Below are 20774 nucleotides of genomic sequence, written 5' to 3'. Positions count from 1 at the left end.
ATTCAGAATACAGGGCCGAGGCCAGCGCTGCTGTCGTCATAAAATTTACCAGGTTACTGAATTTTTTTATTATTTCCGGATTTAGGAATTCAATTTTGTGGTTACATTAAATGTGAATGCATTTCAGCATAGAGATCATAAATGGGAGCCAATTTTGTTCAGAGTTTACAATACTTTAAAATTCATTTAATTATTATTTTTTGTGCGGAGGTTACACTTGGTTCATGGTTTCATATAAAATATTTTGTGGGGAGGTTACACTTGGTTCTTAGTTTCTTATTTAAATTATTCTGTGGGGAGGTTACAAGCTTTCCTATCCGAGTAAAACAGAAGTGATTTATGGCGTTCCCCAAGGTAGTGTTATATAGGCCCTTTGCTGCTCATTATCTATATAAACGATTTGGGAGACAATCTGAGCACCCGTCTTTCGTTATTTGCAGATGACGCTGTCATTTATCGACTAAGAAAGTCATCACAAGATCAAAACAAACTGCAAAATCATTTAGAAAAATATCTGAATGGTGCGAAAAGTGGCAGTTGACCCCAAGGTCATCCACATGAGTGCTAAAAGGAACTCGTGAAACTTGGGTCATGAAATAATAATTAAATGGACACCCTAGCTGCAAACAGGCGTTCATGTACTTCATTGGGGACATGTTGAAAATGTGTGCCCCGACCGGGACTCGAACCCGGGATCTCCTGCTTACATGGCAGACGCTCTATCCATCTGAGCCACCGCAGGCAGCGTCTGCAGGGACTTGTCCCTTGCACGCTCCCCGTGAGATCCACATTCCCAACATGCCCACACCACTGCATTCGTAGTGCGCCTAATAGATGTTTGCCCATCATACTCATTACTCGTGGCAGATTAATCTACCAAGCCCCGTACGAGTTCGGGCATAGCGTGTGCGTTCGCACAAGAAGGTCAATGGCCGGGAAGCCATATTTTTTAACTATATATGACGGTAGTATCTGTTCCCGAAAGAACAGTTACCTTGGATGACCATGCAGCTTTGCTAGAAATGAAATCATAATTAAATGGACACACATTTTCGACATGTACCCAATGAAGTACATGAACGCCTGTTTGCAGCTAGGGTGTCCATTTAATTATCATTTCATTTCTAGCAAAGCTGCATGGTCATTCACGGTAACTGTTCTTTCGGGAACAGATACTACCCTCATATATAGTTAAACTTCGGTCACACTACAAATCAGTTTATTCTAAAAGCCTTAAATTCAGCTAAATACCCAGGTTCTTCTTCTTCTTCTTCCGTATCCGGATGCACCAATTATATCTTCCCTTCCCAGTAATTAGCAATGTAGTTTGCTTTGTCATTGACTTTCAAGATATCATCTTTAGTGCATGTTATAGACACATCTGTGCAGGTCAGTAGGTGGTCCAAGTCCTGTATTGCTCCGCATTCACACCTGTCGCCGTCACTGTAACCCCATTTAAATAGGTTTGATTTGCACCCAGTTACTCCAGTGCGCAGCCGGTTTAATGACCTCCAAGTTGTAAAAGGTAGTTGAAACCCTGCAGACCCCTCCTCAAGTAGTTCCACTGTGGAGTGTGGCGCCATTTCTCCCCAGAGAGATAGGCCGCCTTGCGACGTGTTCGGTGGCGAGCTCTTCAGTAGTTTCAGTGAAACTCCTGCGGGATTTCAGCCGGACGCGTTTTTTCGGTGCATATGCATCGGGTGTCGAGGATCATTCTTTTGTTTTGATCTTTAGATCTCGGCGGCTACTTGTCTGCGGATAGTGGGTGGTGCTACGCCTATGATGGGGTAAACGATGTCTGTGGGAGTTGGTCTGAGGCATCCTGTGGCAATACGTACAGTTTCGTTTACGGCGACGTCAACTTGCTTAGTGTGAGCAGAGTTCCTCCAAACTGGCGCCGCGTATTCCGCTGCTGAGAGACCAGACCCGTGGTGCGCAAAACATGTGACTGAGCTCCCCACGATGAACCTGTTAGCTTCCGCAGTATGTCGTTCCTGGCACAGACCTTTTTTTTACTGTTGTGACAGCGCTGCTTAAAAGAAAGTGCTCTGTCCAATGTTACTCCCAGGTATTTTGGGCTGTTTGTATGTTTCAGCTCTTCCCCTTGCCACATGACTCGGACTTTCCGTTTGGCTTGTTTGTTCCTAAGATGGAAGGCGGATACTTGAGATTTACTAGGGTTTGGTTTGACATTATTGAATACCTAGGTATTACTATTACGAACAACTTAAATCGCAAAGAACACATAGAAAATGTTCTCGGGAAGGCTAGCCAAAGGCTGCGTTTTATTGGCAGGACACTTAGAAAATGTAACAGAGCTACTAAGGAGACTGCCTACACTACGCTTGTCCGTCCTCTTTTAGAATACTGCTGCGCGGTGTAAGATCCTTACCAGGTAGGATTGACGGAGTACATCGAAAAAGTTCAAAGAAAGGCAGCACGTTTTGTATTATCGCTAAATATGGGAGAGAGTGTTATTGATACAGGATTTGGGCTGCAAATCATTAAAAGAAACGCGTTTTTCGTTGCGACGGAATCTTCTCTTGATATTGCAATCACCAAATTTCTCCTCCGAGTGGGAAAATATTTTGTTCACACCAACTTACATACCGCGGAACGATCACCACGATAAAACAAGGGAAATCAGAGCTCGTACGGAAAGATATAGGTGTTCATTCTTCCCGCGCGGTATACGACATTGGAATAATACAGAATTGTGAAGGTGGTTCGATGAACCCTCTGCCACGCACTTACATGTGATTTGCAGACTATCCTTGCAGATGTAGATGTAGATTTAGCGCTCTGGAAGCTATGCCACTACGCTCTACTAACCCCCGGCTGGCGTATGCCGTCAACGGAACAAAATCGTGTTTCCTTTCCAAATGGAAGAATTTTGATCCGGTACTGTATAAAAGAGAGACACAGTTTTCTATCTCGAAAGGAGACAGCACACGTGCTCTATACGATCAACACCACCCGACATTCCTGAGGAATCACGCGAAGAGATAGCGGCCCCGACCCGCCTCTGATAAGCATTTTGATACCTGTGTTATCCGCAACACTTATTACGGCTTTCGCCAAAGCAAGGTTAACGTGCAAGTCATTGCCTAGTCATCGCTTCCCCGCTAACGATAAACAAAACACTATGGCGCCTGAAAGAAGAAGGAAAGCTGAAGTACTGGGTGACACAGAAAAACGAGAACATTTCCACAAACCAATAAAACTAGAACTGATGAAGCAAATAAATTGCATTCATAGTAATTGAACCCTTACGACTCTGCCATTCACAAAACATTGATGGCATTTATCATTTTTTTAAAAAATTACGTCCTTTAGATGGCGTCCTCCTGTACGAATACGTTCGTGAAATCTGCTCTTGAGACTGCTCATTTACCGCTGCGACATCTCGGCTGTGATACTGTGAATTCCTTCCCGAATTCTCACTTTTTAACTCACTCAGGGTTCATGGTCGAGTCGCGTAGACTTTCCTCTTGATATAGCCGCACCAGAAAAAATTACAAACGGATAAATCTGGCCATCTAGGGGGCCAGGGAATGTTGCGAATCGTGAGATCACACGGTTACCAAACAATTCTCGCACATATGCCGTCGATTCCGTGCAGTGTGTGATGTCGCTCCGTCCTGTTGAAACCAGGCTTCTTGGCCGTTTGGAAAGTTGTTCAATGCAGGTGTAACGAAAGTTCCTAACATCACCACGTAACGATCAACATTGACAGTTACTGTGTTTCCCTGTCCTTTAGCGAAAAACTACGGTCCCATAATGACATGTGATGAAACACCACACCATACTCTCACTTTACTAGCGTGTAAAGGGCGCTCATGAACGTCATTAGATCTGTGTTTGCGGGGTAACGCTAGTTGAGCTTATTCACATAACCTGTGAGATCAAAATGTGCCTCATCTGGCATCCACAACTTGTGTAGAAACTCATCGTCATGTATTATTTCTGTTATCATTTCTTGACAGAATCCTAATGGTAGCCGGTAATCGTTCTCCTTCGAGTTTTGCACCATCTGCAGTTAGTACGGATGAAATTTTAAATCGAGGTGAAGAACTCTGCGAACACACTCCCGGGACATTCCAACCACTGCTGCTTGCTTAGGAACTGAACGCCGTGGGCTCAGTAACACAGACTCGCGTACAACGTCAATGATCGCTGGAGAAGGCAGACTTCTTGGTCGTCCTGTTGGTTTCTTCTTGAGGGCAGATACAGTCTCTTGAAAGCTACTAATCCAACATTTTATCGCGTGTTTAGACGGTACGGCATCCACGACGTCCAAAATTACACAAACGTCGAAACTCCCTCTGCGCCGCTACCACACTATTTCGTTGCTTCCAGAATGAGATTTTCACTCTGCAGCGGAGTGTGCGCTGCAGAGTGAAAATCTCATTCTGGAAACATCCCCCATGCTGTGGCTAAGCCATGTCTCCGCTATATCCTTTCTTTCAGGAGTGCTAGTTCTGCAAGGTTCGCAGGAGAGCTTCTGTAAAGTTTGGAAGGTAGGAGACGAGATACTGGCAGAAGTAAAGCTGTGACCATGGGGCGTGAGTCGTCCTCGGGTAGCTCAGTTGGTAGAGCACTTGCCCGTGAAAGGCAAAGGTCCCGAGTTCGAGTCTCGGTCCGGAACTCAGTTTTAATCTTCCAGGAAGTTTTATTTCATTGTTTTTATATAACATTTTTACGGCTAACGCACGTAGGATTCGAACCTGCGACCGTAGCAGCAGCAGCGCGGTTCCGGACTGAAGCGCCTAGAACCGCTCTCCCACAGCGGCCGGCCACTCATTTCAAACACTCCTGTTATTCTGTCACCCTGCACTTCCTATAGCTGGCGCTTCCCTGGCGTAGCGCATTGCGTGTTGCAAAGCACCCAGGCAGCTGCTGCGAGAGTTCTGCCGGTGGACCATCCAGGGAAGGAACGCATTGCCGACATCTAAACACTTTGCACTTTTTATGGAGGAGACCATTTTCTACCGCGACGGTGTTTTCGAAGCCCCGACAGCCATCCATGTCTGGATTGACGATAATCCGGACAGCACAGGCCCGTTTTACGAAACCGGCACTCCCCCAGCTTCTTCAGGCGTGTAGGAAGTCGACGTCAGTGTTCCAATCGTCAGTTCGATGGAGCAGTACGGCGCATTACTCAAACACACAGAGAAAAAAAATTGCCTTTGGCGATTTCCAAGGACTTGCATCTACGAAACAGATCGAGCATTATAATGTGCCAGACGGCAGCTGAATCCGTTGCGCTAAGACTTTTGCAATTGCTGTTTCGATTCTGGATTCGCGCAACTGTTTTTTAGCTTTTATTTGAATTATATATCTATTATTACTTTATTATCAAACTGAAATATTAATTAACGAATAATGAATCATTTACTAATTACAAAACCGTTTTATCTTTAATTATTACCGCGACAAAACGCGAATATTCATATTAATTAATATTTAATAGAAAAATGAGAAACAACAATACAAAATAATGAGGAAACCCGAAAAACCATTCGAACTCCCATTCACTGTATAAAACAGTTTCAAAAGTGTGAATACATTCCAGAGAGTTAATGCGTTAAATATACGGCATTGAGCACGTAAGCGAGAACAGGTATGGTAAACGGTTGAAATTATCTGTAAAGTTTGTGGCAAGTTCTCAAGTACTGGATGCGTGAAGTCTACGTACGTCCGCCCGCTCAGTTAGGCTCCAAACACACGGTCCCTAACTGTGATACGCGTCTTCGTGCCATACACATTAACGTAAGATTCTACGTCTTGACGGATAAAGTGAAACGGTATTTGCAGCTTGTACAGCCAGATGGCAGTTATAAGAGTCGACGGTCCATGAGAAGGAAGAAGTGGCAGAGAAGCGAGTGAGACAGGATTGTAGCCCATCCCCGACGTTAAAAGCAAAAGGAAGATAAAAAGGAATATAGTCGAAGTGAATCAGGCGATGCTGAAGGGATTAGATTAGGAAACGAGACATGTATAGTAGACATGACGTTTGCGACTTGCGAAGCAAAATAACTGATGATGGCCGAAGTACAAGGATAATCTAGACTGGTAATGGCAAGAAAGGCGTTTGTGAAAAAGAGAAATTAACATCAAATATAGATTTAAGTGTTAGGAAGTCTTTCTGAAGGTTTTTGGTTGACAGGACACGTTCTAAGGCATCAAGGGATTATCAATTTAGTACTGGAGGGAAGCGTGGAGTGTAAAAATCTATAGGCAGACCAAGAGATGAATACACTACGCAGATTTAGGAGGATGTAGGTTGCAGTAGGTACTGGGAGATGAAGAAGCTTGCACAGGGTAGAGTAGCATGGAGAGCTGCATCAAACGAGAATCTGCATCGCTAACAACAGAAACTCGACATTACCAAAGTATTTGATATCACAGTCCATTACCCATTTTTTTACTTTGTTTTTAATAAGGAGTATTTGAAATTACTGCAATCATTTACACTGTGTAATCGTTTGGCCAGCGGGAGTGGCCGAGCGGTTCTAGGCGCTTCAGTCCGGAACCACGCGGCTCCTACGGTCGCAGGTTCGAATCCTGCCTCGGGCATGGATGTGTGTGATGTCCTTAGGTTAGTTAGGTTTAAGTAGTTCTAAATTCTAGGGGACTGATGACCACAGATGTTAAGTCCCATAGTGCTCAGAGCCATTTGAACCATTTTGAACCAGAAGTAAGAAGACGACGAATCCCGTTAAAACACGTTTGCTTCCAGCAGGATGGGGCAACATCGCACACCGTAAACACTTCGATGACAGTTCTTAGACGCACGTTTCCTGGCCGGATTATCTCACGTTTTGGCAATGTTCCTCGGCCTCCCAGGTCTCCCGACTCGTCAGTAAGTGACTTTTTTCATTGGGGGTACCCGAAGGACTGCGTCTATAACCACAAACCAAGACATTTGGACGAGTTGAAGAACGCAGTCATTCAAGAAATTGCTGCCATCCATGCAGAGATTTTAGTACGTGTGATGCGATGATTTTGAGAAGAGACTCGAGTCCTGCATTCGGAATGATGGACATCACCTTTGACGACTATTTTTTCACAAATAACTTTGTTAACTAAAATGGCAAATAATGAGCTTCGATTTTGCGTAAATAAACGTGCATTAATGTCAAAGTTTGCTATTATTTCATTAAAAATCGTCGGTCTCCCGTGTGTCACCCTGTACGTAACAGAATTGAAAGCAACCGTGTGACAGCGATAATGAATGAATGATAGTTGTGTAAAGAGCAGGGACACACAGTGAGTGGATGGGGCTGCAGTTGGTTGTGGCTGTGGACGCCTGCGAGGCGAACACCCGCTAAGCTCAGCCCGGCTCCGCCCCAGACGGGGGTCGCGGCGTAAACAAGGCGGCGGCGGCCGCCCGGCAGGTCCCCCAGGCCGCGCCGGCGCATCGATCCGCGTGGGCGGCAGGGGTGCCAACCGCGCCCTCCTGACCCCCGCCGGTCGATACCACCCCCGCGCTGCCCGCCGCCATGACACGGCGCTGCCGACGCCCAGAAACCCAGCTCTCTCTCTCCACGCCAGCCGGCTGCCGCTCGCTGTAAGTGTCCACGCCGACCACATAAACAGCGCAGCGCGCTTCCTGCTTACCTACACGTCTACAGACGAGTTCAAATTATTAAACGATTATTTTTGATACTCTTTAAGTTTTCTGGTGTAGAAAATAGGAGAGAAAAGTGTAATAATAAATTTGTTTTCAAACCTACGTTTCTAGCATTTGTAGACTTAGAGGAAGCTTTCGGCAATGTTGACTGGAATACTCTGTTTCAAATTCTGAAGGTGGCAGGGGTAAAATACAGGGAGCGAAAAGCTATTTACAATTTGTACAGAAACCAGATGGCAGTTATAAGAGATGAGGGGCATCAAAGGGAAGCAGTGGTCTGGAAGGGAGTCAGACAGGATTGTAGCCTCTCCCCTATGTTATTCAATCGGTATATTGAGCAAGCAATAATCCCAAAATAAAAGTTCGGAGTAGGTATTAAAATCCATGGAGAAGAAATAAAAACTATGGAGTACGCCGATGACATTGTAATTCTGTCAGAGAGCAAAGGACCTGGAACAGCAGCTGAACGGAATGGACAGTGTCTTGAAAGGAGGATATAAGATGAACATCAACAAAAGCAAAACGAGGATAATGGAATGTAGTCGAATTAAGTCGGATGATGCTGAGGGAATTAGACTAGTAAATGGGATTTGCTATTTGGGGAGCAAAATAACTGATGATGGTCGAAGTAGAGAGGATATAAAATGTAGACTGGCAATGGCAAGGAAAGCGTTTCTGAAGAAGAGAAATTTGTTAACATCGAGTATAGATTTAAGTGTCAGGAAGTCGTTTCTGAAAGTATTTGTATGGAGTGTAGCCATGTGTGGAAGTGAAACATGGACGATAAATAGTTTCGACAAGAAGAGAATAGAGGCTTTCGAAATGTGGTGCTACAGAAGAATGTTGAAGATTAGATGGGTAGATCACATAACTAATGAGGAGGTATTGAATAGCCGACCATTGTGGCCGTGTGGTTCTAGGCGCTCCAGTACGGAGCCGCGCTGCTGCTACGGTCGCAGGTTCGAATCCTGCCTCGGGCATGGGTGTGTGTCATGTCCTTAGGTTAGTTAGGTTTAAGTAGTTCTAAGTTCTAGGGGACTGATGACCACAGCAGTTGAGTCCCATAGTGCTCAGAGCCATTTGAACCATCTGGTATTGAATAGAACAGGAGAGAAGAGAAATTTGTGGCACAACTCGACTAGAAGAAGGGATCGGTTGGTAGGACATGTTCTGAGGCATCAAGGGATCACAAATTTAGCATTGGAGGGCAGGGTGGAGGGTAAAAATCATAGAGGGAGACCAAGAGATGAATACACTAAGCAGATTCAGAAGGATGTAGGTTGCAGTAGGTACTGGGAGATGAAGAAGCTTGCACAGGATAGAGTAGCATGGAGAGCTGCATCAGGACTGAAGACCACAACAACAAAACAATGGCTTGATTGATGCCACGAAATTTCCCTTCCAAGCAACTCATATATCACTCAATTTTTCACAGTTGGTAACATCTGTCATTTTCCCTCCAAATCGTGTTCGTGTTAGTTGTCATTGACATACTTTGAAACCGTGTTTACAGTAATATTTTATTTTTCTGTGGCATACTTCAGCTTGTTACTTATTCTATCAACTTCTTGCTACATTAACGAGACATTACATATCTTGTAAACTCGCTCGTTTTTAGTTATAGGCATAAATCGTGGTGTTTCCAAAGAAAGTAAGGTTATGGGGAAGGCAAAAGATGTTTCACCTTCTCGGAAAGTTTCGGCTGTGGTAGCACTTCTTGCTGAAAATTGTTATACACAGCAAGAATTGCTAAAAGAATATCACAGAAAACCGTCAGCAGAACCAAACTTTCAGTGCAAATACGAAAGGAAAATGCGGACGTCAAAGAAAAATCAGTCCTAGAACAATGACAAGACTTACAAACATGCCAATAAAAAAAAGCAACTGAAAGTCACACCTGCTATCAAAACCAAAAGATAGGAGTGGGCTAAACAACTTCAGGAGTGGAGAAGTGAGGACAGGAATAAGGTATGTGCGATGATATGTTAAATTAAGTGGAGCTGATCTCTAAAGTTAGGAGTGCTGGCTTCAAAATGTGATATTTTATTGATACTGAAGAAATGCACATTTGAATGTTGGGACTGTTGATTCAGTGATGAATGTGTATTCACTGTAAAGGAAGAAGTCACCCACTGTGTTCGTCGCAGACCTGGAGAACAGTTCGAAGCTGAGTGTGTGAAGCATCCAACTTCCTTTCGGTCTGGAGTGTGACGTCCGTGAAAGGTCCTGACAAGTTATACACTGTTGAAGGGACAGTGAGGCAAGAACAATACAAAGAAATCCTTGAAAAAGGAAGTTTTCTCCCAAATAAATCAGTGGTTTCCTAGTAAAGATGCCATTTTTATGCATGATGGTCCACCAAAAGTGTTTCCAAGTACTGAGAAGAAACGCAACTGAAAGTGTTGCCCTGACCAGGGAACAGCCACGATATGAACCCAACTGAAAAGTTAAGAGCTATTGTGAAACAGAGGATAAAGAAATTTACAATAACCACCCAACAAGTTGTCACAGAGAAACTAGAGGAAATCTGATAGCCACGAATACAAAGTCCGCAGCTCGTGGTCTCGCGGTCGCGTTCTCGCTTCCCGAGCACGGGGCCCCGGGTTCGATTCCCGGCGGGTCAGGGATTTTCACCTGCGCCGAGATGACTGGGCGTTTGTGTTGTCCTCATCATTTCATCACCACTCATGAAAGTGGCGAGATTGGACTGAGCAGAGGTTGGGAATTTGTATGGGCGCTGATAACCGCGCAGTTGGGTGCCCCACAAACCAAACACCACACACGAATACAAAGTATTGAATGTACAACAAATACAGTCTGTACATGCATGTAGATGTCTAATAAATGTGAAGTTTTGGAAAAAAATGTCTTCAATTTGAACACGTCTGTATTGCACTCCGTCCATTTAGAATCGCCAAATGTTGTTGCTGTTGTTGTTGTTGTTGGGCTCTGCAGTCCATGCTAAACTATCCGTGCAACAATATAGACTGTGGGTCCGGCTTGATACAAAACACTTCTGCTTTCGTCTATTTATCCCCAAACTAGTTTCAGCGACAATATCTGCATCTTCAGTGCGTTCTTTAATTCTAAAATATGCAACAAATAGCTTACTTAAAAACTTTGTAAAACGTTATTACATGTGTACGGTTTGGTTCCAGAGTATTATGTTCTGCGAATGCGAATCGTTTCATAATACTTCATTTACTTTGTGTCACAGCATGATTTTTACGCTCGTTGCCGCCGTCTCCCGGCACACTTTCCGTGTTTTTGTGTCGTTTCTCCAGCGTACAGCACGTCGTCTACAACTGTATGAGTGGCTGTTAGTGAACAAATATGAGAAAGTGAACTTGTGTTGTCGACAGCCGGCCGTTGTGGCCGAGCGGTTCTAGGCGCTTCAGTCCGGAACCGCGAGACTGCTACGGCCTCAGGTTCGAATCCTGCCTCGGGTATGGATGTGTGTGATGTCCTTAGGTTAGTTAGTTCTCAGTTAGTTAGGTTTAAGTAGTTCTGATGACCTCACATGTTAAGTTCAATAGTGCTCAGAGCCATTTGAACCATTTGTTGTCGATTCAGTGCTGGTTTGCACTGGGTCGTTACGTAATTTGTCATGTATTCGCATTCGTTGGACGGATTGTGGCTGGTTTTAAAAGCAGAAAAAAACAACAACTTTTGAACCTTGTACGTCATCCAAGGCATTACGCCATCTTGACGTCGCGCGTGTCGCATGAATGTATCGTGTATTACGACACGGTTTTGAAAATTGTAGGATAAGTTCTGACGACTTCTGTTCCTTATTTATGCCTCCGTCCGTGATGGGGTAGTGCTGTGTGTGTGTGTGTGTGTGTGTGTGTGTGTGTGTGTGTGTGTTGAGTTTTCGTTTATTTCGATTTTTCGCTTCTCTACAGACTTTTGTATGCAATAATTTTCTTCTATTGTTAGTTTTTGGCATAAAGTGTTGCTGTGTTTCAGGATGTGTAGATCATATCATTGATTTTGCAGCTCCTTGTGTTTACCGTGTCTGCAGTTAAAATTGTTGGATGTAAGGTCCGCCAGTTATGCAAAACACAGTTTTTTTTCCAAGTTGCCTAACATGTTTCAGCAGCTGTATGCAATTGTCACTGGGTTTCTGTTTTATTTAATTTGTAATGTTTTATTACATTCGCCAGACCAATAACAATAAAATAAATGGAAATCGTGATTTACTTTAACCTCGTACAGTTTTATGATGGCTTCATATTAGCGAAGTTGGTAAATTTCAGGCAAAATCTTTTATTAGCCGCAACTCGTAACTAAACATTTGCGAAACTCTGTACATTTCGAGGGACGATAGTGTGGTCCAAAACAAGACACAAATGTCCAACAAACACGGGCTGTAAAATAGGTACCTTAACAACTATTAACAAATGTTCATCATCCCTACTGACAAACATCGCTTCCGCTGCAAGCTCTTTTCTCACGGTCATGATCTACAGAATGCCGTAGACAAATGAGAAAACACTATTCTGTTAATCTGAAAGAGTAAAGGTTCTAATGAAATCTGCATACAGGACAAGGGTTCCCCAGTTGTTTTCATTTGCCAGAACATAAGATACGATCAAGTCGACTATTTCCCGTGTCGGATAACGCCTTGCCATTTTGCTGATAAGGCTAAGATGTAACTGCAGTGAAAAACATTTCGCACACCTATCGTAACGCAAGTTGATTCCGTTAGAACTAAAGTGTGTGCCGGCTCCACTTACGCAGATCTGTGAATACGGTTTCATCTACATCTACATCTACATCCATACTCCGCAAGCCACCTGACGGTGTGTGGCGGAGGGTACCTTCAGTACCTCTATCGGTTCTCCCTTCTATTCCAGTCTCGTATTGTTCGTGGAAAGAAGGATTGTCGGTATGCCTCTGTGTGGGCTCTAATCTCTCTGATTTTATCCTCATGGTCTCTTCGCGAGATATACGTAGGAGGGAGCAATATACTGCTTGACTCTTCGGTGAAGGTATGTTCTCGAAACTATGACAAAAGCCCGTACCGAGCTACTGAGCGTCTCTCCTGCAGAGTCTTCCACTGGAGTTTATCTATCATCTCCGTAACGCTTTCGCGATTACTAAATGATCCTGTAACGAAGCGCGCTGCTCTCCGTTGGATCTTCTCTATGTCTTGTATCAACCCTATCTGGTACGGATCCCACACTGCTGAGCAGTATTCAAGCAGTGGGCGAACAAGCGTACTGTAACCTACTTCCTTTGTTTTCGGATTGCATTTCCTTAGGATTCTTCCAATGAATCTCAGTCTGGCATCTGCTTTACCGACAATCAACATTATATGATCATTCCATTTTAAATCACTCCTAATGCGTACTCCCAGATAATTTATGGTATTAACTGCTTCCAGTTGCTGACCTGCTATTTTGTAGCTAAATGATAAAGGATCTATCTTTCTGTGTATCCGCAGCACATTACACTTGTCTACATTGAGATTCAGTTGCCATTCCCTGCACCATGCGTCAATTCGCTGCAGATCCTCCTGCATTTCAGTACAATTTTCCATTGTTACAACCTCTCGATACACCACAGCATCATCTGCAAAAAGCCTCAGTGAACTTCCGATGTCATCCACCAGGTCATTTATGTATATTGTGAATAGCAACGGTCCTATGACACTCCCCTGCGGCACACCTGAAATCACTCTTACTTCGGAAGACTTCTCTCCATTGAGAATAACATGCTGCGTCCTGTTATCTAGGAACTCCTCAATCCAATCACACTATTGGTCTGATAGTCCATTTGCTCTTACTTTGTTCAATAAACGACTGTGGGGAACTGTATCGAACGCCTTGCGGAAGTCAAGAAACACGGCATCTACCTGTGAACCCGTGTCTATGGCCCTCTGAGTCTCGTGGACGAATAGCGCGAGCTGGGTTTCACATGACCGTCTTTTTCGAAACCCATGCTGATTCCTACAGAGTAGATTTCTAGTCTCCAGAAAAGTCATTATACTCGAACACAAGTAGAGTAGAGTACCAGCTGTTTACTGCGTGCTGTATTCGTGAACAATAACAAAGGAATGTGTCCGCACTTGTTTACTGCATGCTGTAGGTAGCTGGCAACAGCAGATAGCTTGCCAGCAGGGCAGATGTGATCACAGTAGCGAAGGTGAACAAGTGGTCATAGCTTATGTACTTTGCAACCTACATGGATGCTCCGCAAATCGCACTGAAGTGTCTGGCGGAGGGTTCATCGAACCGCCTTCACAATAATTCTCTAAACTCGGCCCCAACAGGCCCTAAAAGGCTCATCGCTACCGACCGGCCGCCGTGTCATCCCTAGCCCACAGGCGTCATTGGATACGGATGTGGAGGGTCACGTGGTCAGCATACCGCTCTCCCGGCCGTACGTCAGTTTCCGAGACCGGTGCCGCTACTCCTCAGTCGAGTAGCTCCTCAGTTTGCCTCACAGGGGCTGAGAGCACCCCGCTTGCCAACAGCGCTCGGCAGATCGGACGGTCACCCATCCAAGTGCTAGCCCAGCCCGATAACGCTTAACCTCGGTGATGTAATGGGAACCAGCGTTACCACTGCGACAAGGCCGTCGGCTACAGTAATTCTCTGTCCACCCTAAACCCTGTATCATGTCAGCGACACTCCCTCTTCCGTTTCGCGACAATACAAAACGTGCTGCCCCTTTTTGAACTTTCTCGATGTACTCCGTTACTCATATCTGGTAAGGATCCCACACCGCGCAGCAGTATTCCAAAATTGGACGGAGAAGCCTAGTAGATCTGTTGCGTCTTCTAAGTGACCGGCCATTAAAACGCAGTCTCTGGTTAGCCTTCTCCACTACATTTTCTACGTCTTCCTTCCAATTGTTCACAATTGTAATTTCAAGATATTCACAGTTTAATTTACGGTCTTTAGATTTGACTGATTTATCGTGTAATCGAAGCCTAGCGGTTTCCTTTTAGCACTCATGTGGATGATCTCACACTTTTCGTTATTTAGGGTCAACTGCCAATTTTCGCACCATTCAGATATCTTTTCTAATGATCTTCTGATGATTTTATTAGTCGATAAACGACAGCGTCATCTGCAAACAACCGACGGCTGCTCCTAAATCGTGTATATAGAGGAATAGCTGAGGGCCTATAGCCCGACCTTGGGAAATGCCAGATATCACTTCCGTTTTAGTCGATGACTTTCCGTCAATTACTACGAACTATGACCTCTTTTTACAGGAAATCACGAATCCAGTCACATAACTGAGATGATGTTCCGTAAGGATGCAATTTCACTACAGGCCGCTTGTTTGGTACAGTATCAAAGGCCTTCTCGAAATCTATAAATACGGAATCGATCTGAAATCTCTTGTCAATAGCACCCAAACAGTTGTGTTTGACAAGAACGACGTTTTCTAAATTCGTGTTCACTGTGTGTCAATAGACCGTTCTCTTCGAGATAATGCATTACGTTCGAATACAATATATTTACTTACAGTTCTTCGCGGTTTTTTTTTTTTTCATCTCCGTTTCCTCTTATCTCCACGCATCCTGGAGGTCGTAAATAGAGCCTTAAAGAGAAAAGAGGCGACACGCGTCTGGCAGAATAAAACAGTGCAGCAAGTGGAGGCCTTTTTTATATTTACACCGAATATGTCTGTGCCTGTTGCGGAGGATGGCCACGCAAACAACTCAGCAATATATCCACTTCCCCAAACAATAAACAAATTGTGCCAAACCAGAATCAGCTATACCTATCTATGGCCGAAAAGGGCCACACGCTTTCCCATCAGCCCACTCCCTCCATCACGGAGTGAGGGCGAAAGATTAAGTTTGAAGTTAGGAGTTTTTGTCGCGCGCTGGGCTCTGCTCGTTTTTACGCCGCCTGCCGCTACGTTGACTACTCCCTCCAGACTGAGCTGTGGACCAGAAAACAAAATACACGCCATTTCTTGAGAGTGTCACGTATCGGCTAATACAAGAAGAAAAATTCCTACAGTTGTGTGTCCGGAAGCCAATACCTGTGCAGAAATGGATGGACTGTTCTACTCGTGACATCGCAAAGGAAATCTCGTAACACGGTTCCAACATCACATAGTTTGCCAGGACCTTCTGTTAAAATGTGCCAAAACCTCGAGTCCTTGCTGCAACTCTGGGGCGCTGCCCAGAAGATGGACCACATTCCAGGTGTACTGTGCAGACCACTGGAGCGCATGTAGGCGGCGCGTCCCACTGTACCGAGTTATTAGGGTTTTCAAATGGTTCAGATGGCTCTGAGCACTATGGGACTTAACTTCTGAGGTCATCAAGTCCCCTAGAACTTACAACTACTTAAACCTATCTAAGGACACCACACACATCCATGCCCGAGGCACGATTCCAACCTGCGACCGTAGCGGTCGCTCGGTTCCAGACTGTAGCGCCTAGAACTGCACGGCCACCCCGGCCGGCTAGGGTTTTCTTCACGTTCCGTTCACGTACGGGACGCAGGAAGAAAGATCGTTTGAAACTCTCCGTGCCTGCTATAATTAATATAATCTTGTACTAATCATCTCTACCGCAGCTATATGTGGAGGATTGTATCATATTCCGAGTGTAATCTATTGAAACCGGTGTAACTTCTGGGAAGTTTTGAAGGCAGGAGACGAGGTACTGGCAGAAGTAGAGCTGTGAGGAGGGGGAGTGAGTCGTGCTTGGATAGCTCAGCCGGTAGAGCACTTGCCCGCGAAAGGCAAAGGTCCCGAGTTCGAGTCTCGGTCCGGTACACAGTTTCAACTCGCCAGGAAGTTACGAATCAGCGCACACTCCGCTGCAGAGTGAAAATTTCATTCTATTTAAAATTCGTTGCTGAAACTTTGTTAATAGAAACTTGCTGGCATATTAAAATTCTGTGCCGGACCGAGACTCGAACTCGGGACCTTTGCCTTTCGCCGGCAAGTGCTCTACCGGCTGAGCTACCCAAGCACGACTCACGCCCCGTCCTCACAGCTCTACTTCTGCCAGTACCTCGTCTCCTACCTTCCAAACTTCACAGAAGTTACATCGGTTTCAAATGATTACACTCGAAATATGCTACAATCCTCCACATATAGCTCCGACAGAGACGGTTAGTACAACATTAGATATCTTCAAGGGAATTCCAGTTCAGTTCCTTCAGTATCTCTTTGACACTCTCCCACGGATCAAACAACAAACCTGTGACCATTCGTGCTGCCCTTCTCTGTACACTTTCAGTATCCCCCGTTAGTTCTATCTGGTACGGCTCCCCCACACATCCAGCAACATTCTAGAACCTGTCCCACGACTGATTTGCAAGCAATATGCTTCATGTAAACTGATTGCAGCTGCTCAGCATTCCACCAATAAACCCAAGTTTGTGAGTACATACCCAAGGTCAAAACATTTATGTCCAGGAACAGAAGGATGTGCTGCAATTTCTTGCCTGGCAAACTTGGACATTAATATTTAAGGATTGCGCTTGTCTTCGATATAGCTTAGTCCACTGTCTAAATGTACTGTTCACTTTATTGTTGTTTTATTACTATTTTATTGTGCTGTTAACACCACTCGTCACCTTACTTTTCAATTTATTGTTCCTTTTTATTAGCTCTTTTTACAGCTTATTTTTACTGGTCAGTTCATTGCATTCCACGTTATGCTATTCATTTTACTGCACATTTTGTACGGTTCTATATTGTCGGAGCACTATCCGACAACCTGGCACGAGCTGCAGCGTAGGGGCAGCAAAAATTCAGTATTCTGCGTAATTACTGACCGATTTCAAAAATTTAAAATGCTGTCACAGTCGTCTCATTAAGAGGTAGAATGATACGAGGGTTATCCGAAAAGTAAGGTCTCACAGACCAGTTTATTTCTACAGTAGTTTACATCAGTTTACAGCTTGAACACTTAGCTATTTTTCGACATAATCACCATTTCTGTCGATACATTTTTGTAGACGCTGTGGCAGTTTTTGTATGCCCACGTCATACCAGCTCGCCGCCATGCTGTTCAGAAAGCTATGAACCTCTTCTTCCACCTCGACGTCGGAGCTGAATCGCTTTCCGGGCAAATGTTCTTTTAACCTGGGGAACAGGTGATAGTCACTGGGCGCCAAGTCAGGACTACAGGGTGGGTGGGTGGGTGATTGTGTTCCACTGGAACTGTTGCAGGAGAGCAACGGTTTGCCGAGCGACGTGTGGGCGAGCGTTGTCACGGAGAAAGTGTACGCCCTTGCTCAACATTCCTCTCCGCCGGTTCTGAATTGCCTGTTCGAGTTTTTTTCAGCGTCTCAGAGTACCTGTCGACGTTAATTTTGGTCCCAGGGATTCAGCTCCGACCATGAGGTGAAAGAAGAGGATCATAACTTTCCGAACAGCATGACCGCGAGCTGTATGACATGGGCGCACAAAAACTGCCATAGCTTCTACAAAAATGCATCGACAGAAATGGTGGTTATGTCGAAAAATAGCCAAGTGTTCAAGCTGTAAACTGATGTAAACCATTGTAGAAATAAACAGGTCTATGTACTTATAAAAAATTCACCGTCCTGTTGGGATTACTCTCGTATGTTAAAAGTTTAAGACAATAAGGCAAGTGTCACAGTTATGAGCTTCATTCAGTCAGTGCGTCTCGTCTACCTCTGCCTTACATGTTAAGTTGGCACGAGGTAACTGCGGGTATGGTGGCGCTGTCTACTGGTAGAGAGACTGACGCTTGATGTTGCATAGCGCCAGTGTGGTTCCACGCCGAAGAGAAGGCGGTCACACGAGTTATCGTCCACTACCGAACATGCAGGAACTACGAGGAGTGGTTCGATTTTCGCCGGCAGAGGGAGTCGGAAGCCGTGAAATGTATCGGCGCACGGAGGCTGTGTACGTTGAGTACAGCCCGAGTCGTTCAAGTGTTGTGGAATGGCGCCGACGATTCCTCGATGGGCCCGAGTCGATGGAAGACGATGCTCGTGCTGGTCAAATTGGTTCAAATGGCTCTGAGCACCGTGGGACTTAACTTCTGAGGTCATCAGTCCCGTAACCTAAGGACATAACACACATCTATGCCCGAGGCAGGATTCGAACCCGCGACCGTAGCGGTCGCGGCGGGCGGTTCCAAGTTGTAGCACCACACCAGCCGGCCGTCCTGGCCCGGTGTCATCACACCGGAAATGGTTGCGCGGAAGTAAATGCTTTAGTCCCGGACGATTGCAGAATCACAGTGGGCGAGATCCATCGGTTACTGGGTATAAGCCTGGGCACACCGGGCACAGCCTAATGCATCACCACTTGAACTTTCCAAAAATCTGTGCACGGTGGGTTCCCCACCTACCGACCGCCGAACAATGGAATGGCGCTAACTTTGAGTCGGCTGCAACGTTATCATGAGCAGGAATACGGATTTCTGTCGCGTATTGTCACGGGTGACGAAACATGGCGTCACCATTTCGAACCGGAAAGCAAGAGTAAGAGCAAGTGGTGAAAACGTGCTACCTCAGCACCTACAAAGAAATGAAAGGGCGTGCACACCAGTTCTGGTAAGGTCTCGATGTGCTCCTTTTTTGACCACAAGGGCCCACTGCTTGTCGACTCACTGGAACGGGGAACCACCATCAGCGCCCAGAGTTACCGAGCAGCTTTACACAACCTTAGACGACCCGTCGAGTCGAAACGCTGAGGCCCGTTGTCCAATGATGTTATCCTCCAGCACGGTAACGGCCGCCCACGCACGGTCAATGTGGTGAGGACGGGACTGCAGCAGTGTCGGTGGAAAACGCTGGAACATCTACCGTACCGTCCCGACCTTTCACCGTGTGACTTTCATGTGATTGGACCTCTAAAACGTGTTATTCGCAGACATGGATTCGCAAAGAACGACGAAGTGTCCCGACAGCGGCCTACTAGCTTCTTCAAGGATGGAATCGACCGGCTAGTGTCGCAATGGGATAAATGTGCCAACAGTTTTGGCGACTATGTTTGAATATGTGTACTCAGTATAACTACATTTTTGAGTTAATAAAATCGTTACCGTTACTTTAAACTAGCGGCCGAGTTTCATTTGAATGCCCCTTATGCCGGCCGGAGTGGCCGAGCGGTTCTAGGCGCTTCAGTCAGGAACCGCGCGACAGCTACGGTCGCAGGTTCGAATCCTGCCTCGGGCTTGGATGTGTGTGATGTCCTTAGGTTAGTTAGGTTTAAGTAGTTCTAAGTTCTAGGGGACTGATGACCTTAGCTGTTAAGTCCCTTATACTAATTGTATCACGAGGCGCAGAAAGGCACGGACTTTACTCATCGAGTATTTCAGAATGAGAGCACATGGCGACTTCCAACAACCCTCACAGATGATTTCACACCATTTTCTCCGCGATAGCCTCACAAAACGGTGGAAGGATGGCGACAGCGCACCACCCTGACTTTCTACGGAGTACACGGTGGTGCCTCGTGCCGACATTTTTTGCCGCAGGATGCCCAGCAGCTCGGACTGTCCGTTCAGCGGGGACGAATCCGTTCGACTTCCGCCTGCGCGCAGCACACACCACCGACCATATGCAGGGTTTGCAGCAGCGGGTGGCCAATCCGTGTGGCGGCATCGAAACGGAGCCGGGCGTATTTGAGAGTGGAGTGTGTGATACACTGCGGATAAGTTCCAACGCAGCAAATTGTCACGAATGGTCACCCTGCACTGAAAGCGTAGCTTGCCGTGGAGCGGGCGAGAGGCCACATTGTGTAGGAGAGCAGATTGTGATTCTCGACGCTGGCACAGCTGACGCTGACTACTAGGAATTACCAACAATTTAAGAAGCGACGTGTGGGATAACCGGGTCTACTGCCGGATGTTTGTGTCGCTCTGGCACAGTATTTCGGCCACGTAACCCGTTGCCTTCTTCAGGTGCTACCTGAGACTACGGGCCTCACATAGCTGCCACAGATGGCGACCAAGTCGGGCGCGGACGTCCGAGGGAGCACCGGGGAAGGGACAACACGTTACAAGTAGCGCCAGGCGGGTGCGGACGGCAAACAGAGCGCCAAACACTCTGGGCGTAAATACTGGACGAGATCCTCCAATACGGCAGTCTCAGGTAGCACCTGAAGAAGGCAACGAGTTACGTGGCCGAAATATTGTGCCAGAGCGACACAAACATCCGGCAGTAGACCC

General features: G+C 45.8%; 1 non-coding gene across 1 annotated transcript; it reads right to left on the bottom strand.

Moving 5' to 3' along the window:
• Nucleotides 1–668: 668 nt before the first annotated feature.
• On the bottom strand, nt 669–743 carry Trnat-ugu (transfer RNA threonine (anticodon UGU)). The gene has a single exon. It is a non-coding gene; the product is annotated as a tRNA-Thr (tRNA).
• Between the last annotated feature and the right edge of the window lie 20031 nt (nt 744–20774).

The sequence above is a fragment of the Schistocerca cancellata genome, chromosome 11 (assembly GCF_023864275.1).
Source record: "Schistocerca cancellata isolate TAMUIC-IGC-003103 chromosome 11, iqSchCanc2.1, whole genome shotgun sequence".
Lineage (NCBI taxonomy): Eukaryota > Metazoa > Arthropoda > Insecta > Orthoptera > Acrididae > Schistocerca > Schistocerca cancellata.
This window is presented reverse-complemented; position numbering and strand designations above follow the sequence as displayed.